At 38.9% G+C, this 11514-nt stretch overlaps 1 pseudogene; it reads right to left on the bottom strand.

The window, feature by feature from the left end:
- Positions 1 to 7191: 7191 nt before the first annotated feature.
- On the bottom strand, positions 7192 to 9100 carry LOC149007815 (aldehyde oxidase GLOX pseudogene; annotated as a pseudogene).
- Positions 9101 to 11514: the final 2414 nt, after the last annotated feature.

The raw sequence follows: 11514 nt of genomic DNA, 5'->3' as shown, positions 1-11514 counted from the left end.
AATAACATGTAAGCACATCAAATAATTTTCTCCCAGAGGACCCTCGTGGTTTGGCACTCAAAATTGTCTACAATGAGTGATCTTGGAACCCTAAAAAGCTTTTCTATTTTCAAATAGTTTTCTCCCACATCAACTTCATTCCTAGCTAACTTAATTGCTTACTATGATCACTAATGCCTGTTCCACTCTCACTTTCCCCTTTTAACTTCTTTTTCCCCTCTCTAACTCCTGCTTGTGGCCCTTCACAATGGCGGTGTAATTTCTATCTGGGGGATGCAGCGGTCCTGGTAAAGCCATCTGTTGTGGAAACACACAAAGCAATAAATGCCTAAGAGCTGTTGCTGTATTGGTTTTTTGCAGGGTTTTGGTACTTTCATGCTGCTTATGGGACTTATTCCTACCGTTTTAATGGCTCACCAACCATTTTTTATCCCTTTTTTTTTTTTGTCTATGGGTTGATGGCGGTGATTAATGCCCTCTATGTCTCGTGTTGTTATATCGTTGCTTCTTGACCTATGTCCTTCTATCACGGCTCCAAACCAGGGGTTCTCTTTTAGATTATTCTCTACTATGCTTTTCTAGTTTTTGCTTTTTTGTTCGTCTTTCCTTTTCAGGTTAGCAGTGCTGTCGTTCTTGCCTGTATCCTCTAGTTGATTTGCACTGCTTTCTTTGTTGTTTGTAGGTGGGGTCATCGATGGGCTTTCAGTGGTTGTGATTGTCGGATTTGGGGTGTTTTCTGGGTTTTTAAGCTATGGGAAATATCATGGCCCGATCTCAAAGAACTCGGCTGAAGGTTTTCTTGGTGATGCGGATCAGTCATTTCGGGGTCATTCTTCTATAAGGGATAATATCAAGACGAGTTCTAGTTATTCAGGATGGAGCGAAGGTGGATCATCGAAGTTTGCTGCTAGATGTTTGGCAGAAAAAACACTTTATGGCCAGGTTCTAGGAGAAGGAATGAAGCACTTATCTGTTATTTGCTGGCGTTTGGTTGAACTGTGGGTGCCATTAGGGATGAGATTGACATCTCGCTGATGGGAAAATTTGGTTTTTGGGCTATTTTTGCATCGGAGAATAACAGGAATGAAGTGGTCTCTAGGTCTCCTTGGTGGGCTGATCATCTGTTGCTCCACCTGGCATTGACTCCGATTCCAGAAGATTCACATGGAGGCTTCTTACCCCCCATTGCAATGTGGGTGCAGATGCGAAATATCAGACTGGACTGTTTCGACTATGGGCTTATTCTTAAGTCCGCTGGAGAACTGGGGAAGGTGGTTGAAGTACAGATGGAGATGGCGGTGCTAAAGCTGGCTCAAGGATCAAGATTATGCATAATCTCAAGTATCCAGTCAGGCTTTATGCCCAGCTCAAAAGTTGCAGGGATGAATGGGTGCATGTAGAGTTAAAATACGAATTTCATATGCTGTGTATGTATTGTGGGAAGATAAATCATCCATTGATTAAGTGCCCATTAAGGGGTTGTGGTGCAGGTAATCAATCTTACCAGGGTAATATTTACAAGGATCTCCTTATTCAACTGTTCGGATGGGAGGGTCTCGGGTGTTATCAATGGCGAGTCTTGAATGTCTTTTCACTATTATTGAGTTAATAGTTTGATGGGAGACGAAGCTGGTAGGAGTTCTGATGGGGTAAAGAATGTTCGTGAATTCAACAATGAACTGAACCTGTTGGAAGGGAATCATGGGAATAAAGAGATAAATTTGGGTCTCAAGAAATCCAGATGTGTGGCTGGATTAAAAAGCAAGGATTAGTCTGTGTTGGGTGTGAAAGGGAAAGTTTATGGGTCTGAAAAACTGAAATCTAAATGGAATGTGTCTTCAAAGGAATTGAGGGTGAAAGAGAAGGAAAATGAAGTGGGAAAAAGGATTTTAGTTGGCGACATACCTGAGGCTATGGGTGACCTATCTGCTGGAGGAACCAAAGGTTTGCAGATTGTTTTGGAGAATAGGGTGAATGATATGCAGGTGGATGATGGTAATTTGATCCATCATTCTACCAACGCCCATGCCGAGAAGCTGTTTCTCAAGGAAAAAAATAGAAACAATGGTTTCACAAGCTGCCGAGGAAAGAAAGAAAAAAGGAAAGGAAAAGTTAAGAAAGAGAGGAAGGGGCTAAGGAGGTGTATCATCGAAGTTTGACTGAAAAATTACAACGGATGCTCGATAGGATGGAGCAGATGGAGAGGGTTACTATTCAATCTTTGAACACTCAGCGGTCACACTAGTGTCTAAATGTGGTTGTCCTAAGGATGGGATGGGGAGCAAGTCGATGGAACCTGGATTGACGAAGAAGATGACTTGGGATGCTAAGACCCAGACTGATGATCCGTTGGTTTTTGAGGAACTTGATGAAAATGAAGTGGCTGCCCCGACACGTGTTGATGCTGGGTCTTTCTTGGAGATAGGAAGGGACGATATAACTCTGCTTCAGCCACTGACCACTTGCAAATGCCGAAGAATGTCCTCAGATTCTACGCAATTACAACCACTGGATCGCTTTAATCTGTTTTTCGATAATCTGATGGTCGAGTCTATGGATCCTAATACTTTTTTCTGGGCTACTTGGGGTTCTATGGAGGCCCGTTATCTTCGTAGTCCTCACACTGTAGTACCAATACAACAACTGGCTCCAAATCAAGATATTCCTCTGATGGCGTTTCAGACCAACATGGTGGTGGACCCAGTAGCTGACATCTCCTAGGTTTTCCCATACCATAACTATTCTGAGTTTTTTGATTTATGCATTGTTCTTTTCATTTCTATACTTGCAATCATTATGAGCTGGGTGAGTAGACTTCATCCTGTTTCCTGGAATAGATTATTTGCTTGATGTATGTATTGTTTTCTTCGTGCTGTGACTAAATGACTGTGCTTCTGAACCTTAGGGGATGGTGTAATTTAATCTTAGTTTCACCTTCATGTTCTTGTTTCTCATTTACTTCAATTTTCTTACTATTCGATTAATGTGTATTGCTTGGGGAAAGTGGTAGTGGAATCAGGCAAGTAAGGCTAGGAAGTTCTGGTTGGATCTATAACAATCTTTTCAAGGGGTATATCTGGTCAAAAGTGTTGATAGTCGTGGGTCTAAAGGGTTAAAGCGGGGTCTAATGGTGCTGGCTAAGGCCGATCTTCAATCCCAAGTGATTTTCTCAGACCATTCTATCATCATTATTCAGTTTGTCATGGGAGAGTCCTCTGTTGTGGTTGGATTTATTTATGGTCCGCCTCAATACTAAGATCAGAACTTTTTTTGGGAATCTTTAGAACCTCTTTTACAAAATGTGAAGTAACCTTTTATCCTTATGGGAGATTTCAATGAATTGTTAGAGGCAAAAGACAAGCTGGGGGGATTTTTTTAAACCTTCTGGGGCTCTGTCTACTTTGCAAAAAATGATCTTGGACCACCTTTTGATTGAGATGGGGCCTCCAGGTAGCCCTTTCACGGGGACAAATAGACAACAACCCCCAAACCTTGTAAAAGAAAAGTTGGATAGAATTTTTCTCCCCCCCCCCCATTTGGGTTGGATGTTTTTCTGAATCCACGGGTGTCTAAACTTCCTGCGTTGGGATCCGATCACAACCCACTTCTGTTGGACTCTGAGGGCAAATTTGTCCATGACCATTTTCATTTTCAAAATGCATGGTTTTCACATCTCAACTTCGTGTCTGATTTCTAGGCGGCTTGGAATGCAAATTGTGGTATCCCATTAACCGGTAGATTGACCAATTTATTCCATTTCTTAAGACGTTGGAATTATGAAGTATTTGGAAACTTTGATAATTTGTTCCATAGAACGTCTTTAGAAATTGAAGTCTTGGAAAATGAAAGGGATCCGGATTGGAAACTCATATAAAAAAAGATGATGCTTGAGTGGACTTTGAATACTGAAGAGATGTTTTGGTTTCAGAAATCTCGAAGTAAGTACATCTCTGATGGGGACTAAAATACAAAATTTTATCATCTGTCCTGCAAAATTAATTCTAGTAGGAGGAGCATTGAGAAAATCAAAGCCGATGGTCAAATTTTTTGTAATCCAAGGGAGATTGCCGGAGTGTTCGCGAATTACATGACAAAGATATATCAGGCTTCTAATCCCTTGGATCCTGACTTAGTTAAATGTCTCTTTCCCCCCTTTCATGGTTTTTTGGGAGGTCTTGCATCTATTCCGGATATTCAGGAGGTAAGAAACGCTTTCTTTTCTATGGGTTCCTTTAAAGCTCCAGGAATCGATGGGTTTAATGCCTTCTTTTTTCAAAAGTTCTAGGATTTAATCCAACTTGAGGTACCAAACTTTGTATTATCCTTCTTTACTAATGAGTGTCTACCTCCAGGAGTTAATCATACCATTTTATGTTTTATTCCCAAAAAGGATGACCCGGTTGAAGCGTCGGATTTCAGGCCTATTAGTTTGTGTAATGTGTTTTACAAGATCATTGCCAAGATTATGGCCAATAGGTTGAAACCCCTTCTATCATGCTTTATATCACCCAATCAGGGTGCTTTTGTGGCTAATCGGCAAATCACGGACAATATTGTCATTGCCCATGAGATTTTTCATTATATGAAAACGTCTCAAACCAAGACTGGATATCTGGCCCTGAAGCTGGATATGTCTAAGGCGTATGATAGAGCTGATAGGGACATTATCCTCAAACTCTTCTCCTTTCTTGGTTTCGAGGAAAATGGTGCAAACTGATCCAAGCACTGATTTCCTCGCCTACCTTCTCAATAAAATTGAATGGATCACCCTACTTTCTCTTCTCTAGCTCGCAAGGACTTAGACAAGGATGTCCGTTGAGTCCTTATCTTTTCTTGTTAATTATGGAGGTCTTATCTTGTTTACTTGATGAGTACAGAACTTGAACCTTTTAAGCGGAATTAGAGTGGGGCGCGGGGCACCAGAAATCTCACACCTCTTCTTTGCTGATGATATATTTTTGTTCTGTAAAACAGATACAGAACAAATACTTGCCTTAAAAGCTGTCTTGGAACTTTTTTCAGATCTAACAGGCTAAGAAATAAATTTGAAAAAAGTGGGGCCTACTTCAGTAGGAGTGCTTCAAGGGAAGATAGAAACCGGATTTTAGATATCCTTAGGGTCAAAGAAGTCAAGAAAGAAACATCCTATTTGGGTACAACGTTGTTGGCAGGAAAAGGGAAAACAAGACTGGTACAATCGGTGCTTGAGTGGATGTCCAGGAAAATGACAGGGTGGAAGGCAAATAATCTTTCCTATGCAGGTCGAGGTGTTCTAATGCAATTAGCAATTCAGTCAGTCGCGCTCTATCAGATGCAATGCTTCTGATTCCCAAAGGAAGTTTGCAATAAAATGGATAAGGTTTGCCAAAGATTTTGGAAGGGAGGAGTGGGGAAGCCACGACAATTGAATTTGATTTCTTGGGAGAAATTCTGTCAATCTAAAGAAAAGGGAGGGTTGGGGTTCACGAAGATAGAAGATGTTAATGTGGTCTTGTTGTTAAAACAAGGCTCGCGGATGATATCTCAACCACAGGCATTATGGGTCAAAATTCTGCGAGCAAGATACTTCAAAAAAGGTTCAGTTTTTGACCCTAAGGTAATGGCAAAAAGAGGGTCCTAGACGTGGAATAGCATTGCAAGAAATCTCCCGCAGTTAAAAACTATGGTGCGACGCAGTATAGGGAACGGAGAACAAACTTCGTTTTGGTTCGATCCTTGGCTACCACAACAAGATCCACAGCTACATAATACACCAAATTTCTTAACATGGCACAGATAGGCCACAGTGGCAGAAGTCGTCAATACGCAAAACATGGAGATTTCCTCAAACTCTTCTATCCCCATCCCAGTCATTAATTTACCATTAAATCTATCTGATCAAAATGATGCTTGGGCTTCCCGATTGACCTCTAAGGGGGAGTTTTCGGTTAAATCGGCCTTTCATACCATAATACAATCGAGATATTTATTTCATGTGGATCATACAACTGGTTGGTGGAAATTTATATGGAAGTTACCCATTCATCCAAAATTTAAAATCTTCTTTTGGCGAGTGTTGAACGGTGGATTACCGATTAGGGAAACACTTGCTCGATGGACTGGAATTGAACCTACCTGCGCTCTATGTGGTGAAGAAGTAGAAACAATATGGCATGTGATGATTTCATGTAAATGGACAAAGAGAATTCATGTGGCTGGGCCATTAGGTTTGAGAAAGGAGTATTGGATTGATACTTCATTTTTAAGTTTGTGCCAAAATATCCATTGCCAAATGGATAAGAAATCAACCACATGGATTTTCTCTGTGTTTATTATAATTGGATATTTTATTTGGCATGAACGGAATTGTAAAGTTTTTTGAAACTTCTCCTAACCCTTTAAAGATTTTGGCTAGTGTTAACAAATGGGTCATGGCACTTCAATTACAACAAATGAGGGATGAAAATCTAGAAATTCCTTGGAATGCTTTGATGAATGATGATATAAGCTTAATGGATATTGAAGAAGAAAATATTTGCTCCTTAATACCAGCTAATTCAACAATTGTGTTAATGTGTGCAGGGATTCTTAACAAACGGCTGAAGGTTGTAGGATGGAGCATGGGGATAGCGGTAGATGGACATACAACGTCTGTCAATTTTGGTAAACTAGATTGTGAAGACATATTGGAAGGAACACTTGTGGGCTTACAAAAAGGACTAACAGTAGCAAAAGAACGTAGACTAACTGTGGGAGAGATTTGGAGTAATCACAATATGCTACAAATACTCTTACCTAAACAAGTTAATACTTTTTGGCCACTCCATGTAATACCTAAAATAATGGAGATAACTAGTAGAATCTAAAATATTAATTTTTACGTATTCCCATCTCCAATAGTCCATAGTTAGCTTAATAATCTAGCTCTAACAGCCACTTTTGAAGGCACACAAACAAATGGCTTGCAAACTTTTTATTGCAACTGTTAGTTATATATATTTTTCTTTTTCGTATAAAAAAAATAAAAAAAATTGTCCCCACACAAGTGTACGTGAACTGTGAACTGTCAGAGAAGGGTGAGCTAGTCTCTAGCTATGTGATCTCTTTCTTTATTTTCTTACAATAATCGTTCTCGATACCCACCACTTAATGCAACGTGCTTGTTCTTCCTTAAACAAATGGTACACATTCAAAATGACAAACAAAAATACGTACACTTGTTTGTTTATTCATTTAGCAAGAAAAAGAAGAAGTCACAAGTAATTAGGGATTACATTTTCCTAGCTAGAAACAAATTGGATACAGAACCAACGAGGAAGGAAGATACAGAGAAGCTAGTGGTTCACAAATTTAATAATACACTCTCCTCTTTGAGGAGCTATCACATTAAACCCGGTACGTGGTGAGCATCTCACTGGATATGCACCCAGATTCCTTCACTGGGTATATCTCGATGAACCACGTAGAGCATATAATACCCTGGAGGTGCTAGGATGGCTGAACTGGGAGCCCAAGCTGCCATGCCATACGAAGTATTCGTCGACGCAGGCAACACATGCCCCATATTCAAGACCAACACCCTCTGGTTCATCGAGTAGGAGTGTGTGTTGAAAGACGGCGAAACCATGGTCACCTTTACCCCCTTTCTATCTGCTGCATTAGCACCTGACAGAGAGAACCGCATTGCCAATCGTTGCCCATACTTTATCTTTGCATATGACACCGGAGCAGTGATTACTGGCCGAATTCCGGCGTATTCTGAATCAAGATAAGGAGGTGAGAAAGCCTCTAAGCTTAATTCTGTTGGGTAAAGAACGCCGGTGAAATTGTAATACTTATGGGGATTGCTTCCTCCCACTAGAATTCTCCCATCACGTAGTAATATTGCAGTCGAATGGTACATGCGAGGAATGGTCGTTGGGTTGAGAACCTGAAACCTGGCCGACACGTTCTGGTTATCGGGTTGGTAGAGCACCGGGTAGAGAACTGGATCTCTACCCGTTTCCCAACCGGCAACCCCTCTTGCAGCACCATTGATGATCAAGACTTGGCCATTAGGGAGCAAAATCATGTCTCCCATTACTCTTGCGAGAGGCATTGTCTCTATGGTCCATGTTGGATTCGCGTCGGAAATATTCATCCTTCCACATGTCTGAAGGGCTCCAACGTACTTCCCGGAGCTGGCTTGTTTGATTGCTCCTTGTGGAGCTCCACCACAGATGAGGACCTCGACATCAATTGCTGAGCTACCAAGGTTTAGTGGAAGAAGAACTGACGAACCTGTGCTTGGGTAATTTCGAGCATTTCCATCTGGAAATTGTGGAAAGGTCTGCACGACGGAATTACTCGTGTAGTTGAACAAGATTGACTGATTGTTGGCGAAGATGAACAAGTTACCATCGACATTGAGATAAACAAAAGGGTAGAGGTTGTCTTCATATGTATCTTTGGTTTGTGATAGAAATGGCATGGAGAAGACTTGATTAGTGGTGTTAGATTTCGGGTAGAACTCATAATTGAATTCCTGATGACCACCAATCACGATGATCCTTCCATCAGGTAAAATGTGATTGGTGGCGTACCAACGTTTGACGTTGAGTCCATTAGAAATCTCTTCCCAGTCACAAGTATCACAGGGCTGGAACTTCCTGACGACGCGTTCACCGTCGTTGGATCCACCAGTCTGAATGAGTATACCGTCGGAGTTGAGAGCACCAGAAGAGCACCAAGTATCAGTTTGGACCATCAGGGCTCGGATAGAATTATTAAGCACGTTGTACTCAACAGAGTGAGCAGTGCAATCATACTTGAGTGCCTGATCAGATGAGTCATTACGGCATTTTCCATCAGGTAAGGAGATATTGGAAGCTCCAGTGTCAGTGCGATCGAAGGTGATAACACGGTCGTTGTAGAGTTGCTGCATGTGCATGGCTGAAATTCCTATGCTTTTTTGGAGAAGGTTCCATTCGCCTAATGGATCTGCTGCTGATGTGAATGGTATTGAACTCTGAAAACTGACAAGGAAGAAGAAGAAGAAGGAAAACAGAAGTTTAGGAGATTGAGAAGCCATGAAAGGGTTCTTGCTCGATTGAACCTTGGGTTTCCACTGATGGAGGTAGGGTTTGTGTGTGAAATCTTCATGGGTTGGTCCCATTTAAATACTGTTGAGTTTGAGTTTGAATGGGTATTTTTTTAAAAATTTTTTTTGGTCAAGAGAGTTTGAATTGGTACATGCGTACAAGAAAACGATTTTCATTTTCTTTAATGGAGAAGGAATTTTGGAGTTGGTAGATCATAGATGCTTATTTATTTGTTGCTTCTCTGACTTTTATGCTAATGATTATCGATCATCTCTATCTCTTCCTCTCTCTCTACGCATATAGTTTTCTATACCAGTTGGGTTTGAATTGCATCAAAGACGAATTCGAGTGTTGAGCTTTTTAATTTCTTCATCTCAACGTTCTAACAACACGAGATTCTTGTAAGATTTTACCCAAAAAAAAAAAAAAAATTCTTGCAAAATAAATTAAATTCAGGAACGGATAGAAGACTAAATGCTGTGAGCATGTATGATAGAATTGACAAGTCGTATTGTCTAATAATAAATTCATCTCAGGAGACTGTGGAAATGATTTCGCTAAGTTGGAAGTAATAATATAATCTCACATTAGACTTCACGGCTTCTAATTATTTGCAGAAAATATATTGTATATCTATGGTACAGAAATTCGGCACCTAAAATTGAAACTTTACCATATCATTTTTGTATCTTACATTTGCAAAATAGTACCTATGGATACTATTTGGCTTTGATACGAAAATAATAAGGAAAATTGGTATATATAGTATGGTTTTAATACAAGAATTGTATAAATGTGGTATGGTATATTTTCAATACGAAAATGGTACAAGACTTGTATGAAAACGGCATGGTTTGAAACATACCATCAGTATGGCATCAAAAACCGATATAGTACTATAACTGAATTAGAAATTGTTTTTCCAAAGTGTACCATTTGGTTTTTCAAAGCGGTTTGATATAATAGGGTTTTTATATAGTCCGTTTTGATTTCGATACTAGATTGACACCCTTAGTGGAATAGTGGATAGCGGGGTGGTTACACCAGCAAAGTTGGCCGTGAGGATATGCAAATCTATTTCAATCTATTATGGAATGAACACTTGTATTAATTAATAATTTCATTCTGAATTACCAACCTCCAAACATGTACCAACCCAAATGTTAATCATGCGTTCAAATAGCATTAATGAAATATGATATTTCTTAATGTAATACGTGCATGCACGACTCTATGTGCTTCTTCCTTTGAAGAATATATTATTATTTTTTGGGGGTAAGGAAGAATATATCATCTCTAATTGATTAGTCAGAAAAAATATTATGTTGTGTAATATAGCAAACGTTTTCACTCTTATAAAGTAATATATATAATGCCATACTTGTTGGAGAAAAAATATAAATACTTGAAGATGCTTACGAGCTCGACTAAGGATACATTATTTATACGAAATCGAAATCAAAACTTAACATACATTATCGTTTTGGTATCATATTATATAAAAAGAAAGTTTTCTTGATGTAGTTCGAAATTTATTTTTAAGGTAAATCATGAAGTATAGTCAGTCTAATCCTAATGATGAATGATAAGGAAGACCATAACTATTTATGGGGTTTATGTTTCCTCAATATGGTACGTTTTTTGTATTTTCTTTCCAAGTTTTAATACTGATCGAGACGGAAAAAAAATCTTTTGTTGTGCACATCTCTCTGCTGTACACAGTAGTGCATTTTTGTATCAAATGATTTGTTGAGATTAAAAGTTTAATTTTAAATTATAAAAATCTTCAATAGTTTTGTATTTACTTTGTTTTCTCAACCAATCATTTGGTATATATGTGCACTGTTATGCACAGCAGAGAGGTGTGCACAGGGAAGGATGTTTTCCGATCAAGACTACAGAACCAGAGAAGAAATTCAAACTTAATTTATTATTAGAAGTATATACAAATTAATATTCCACACGTAAAGCAATCTCCATCAATTTGATTCTCCTAATCATGAGAACTTAATCGGTCAACGATGGATAGTAGTTGATCTATATAAAAATTTAAATCCAGATAGATAAGATCATTGTTCATAGAACAGATATCTTAACATTCGAAGGGAGAGTTAGACTTTTACTTCATGATAATATAATACATTTTGATAACCCTAGCAGTGCAGTTCCATTTTTTAATATCTCCTCGCACGCAATCCAACCAACATACCTTTGATTAATTAGTGAGAACACTGCTTTAATTTCGTACATACCAACCGGCAAATTAATTGGAAACTGTTCGATTTATTTATCTCTATGAGCATATGTTCTTGGTATGACCAGATAAACTTTAGAAAATTTTTCCGATAAGATATATATTTTCAAAAAAGTTTTATTCAAATGATTTCTATTTTCGAAAATAATTCTAAAATTCTAAAATTAGTGAATATTTTTCCCACCTAACTAATATTCTCTT

Source organism: Hakea prostrata, chromosome 8 (genome assembly GCF_041222555.1).
Source record: "Hakea prostrata isolate BN-2017 chromosome 8, UWA_Hpros_2, whole genome shotgun sequence".
In the NCBI taxonomy this organism is placed as follows: Eukaryota; Viridiplantae; Streptophyta; class Magnoliopsida; order Proteales; family Proteaceae; genus Hakea; species Hakea prostrata.
This window is presented reverse-complemented; position numbering and strand designations above follow the sequence as displayed.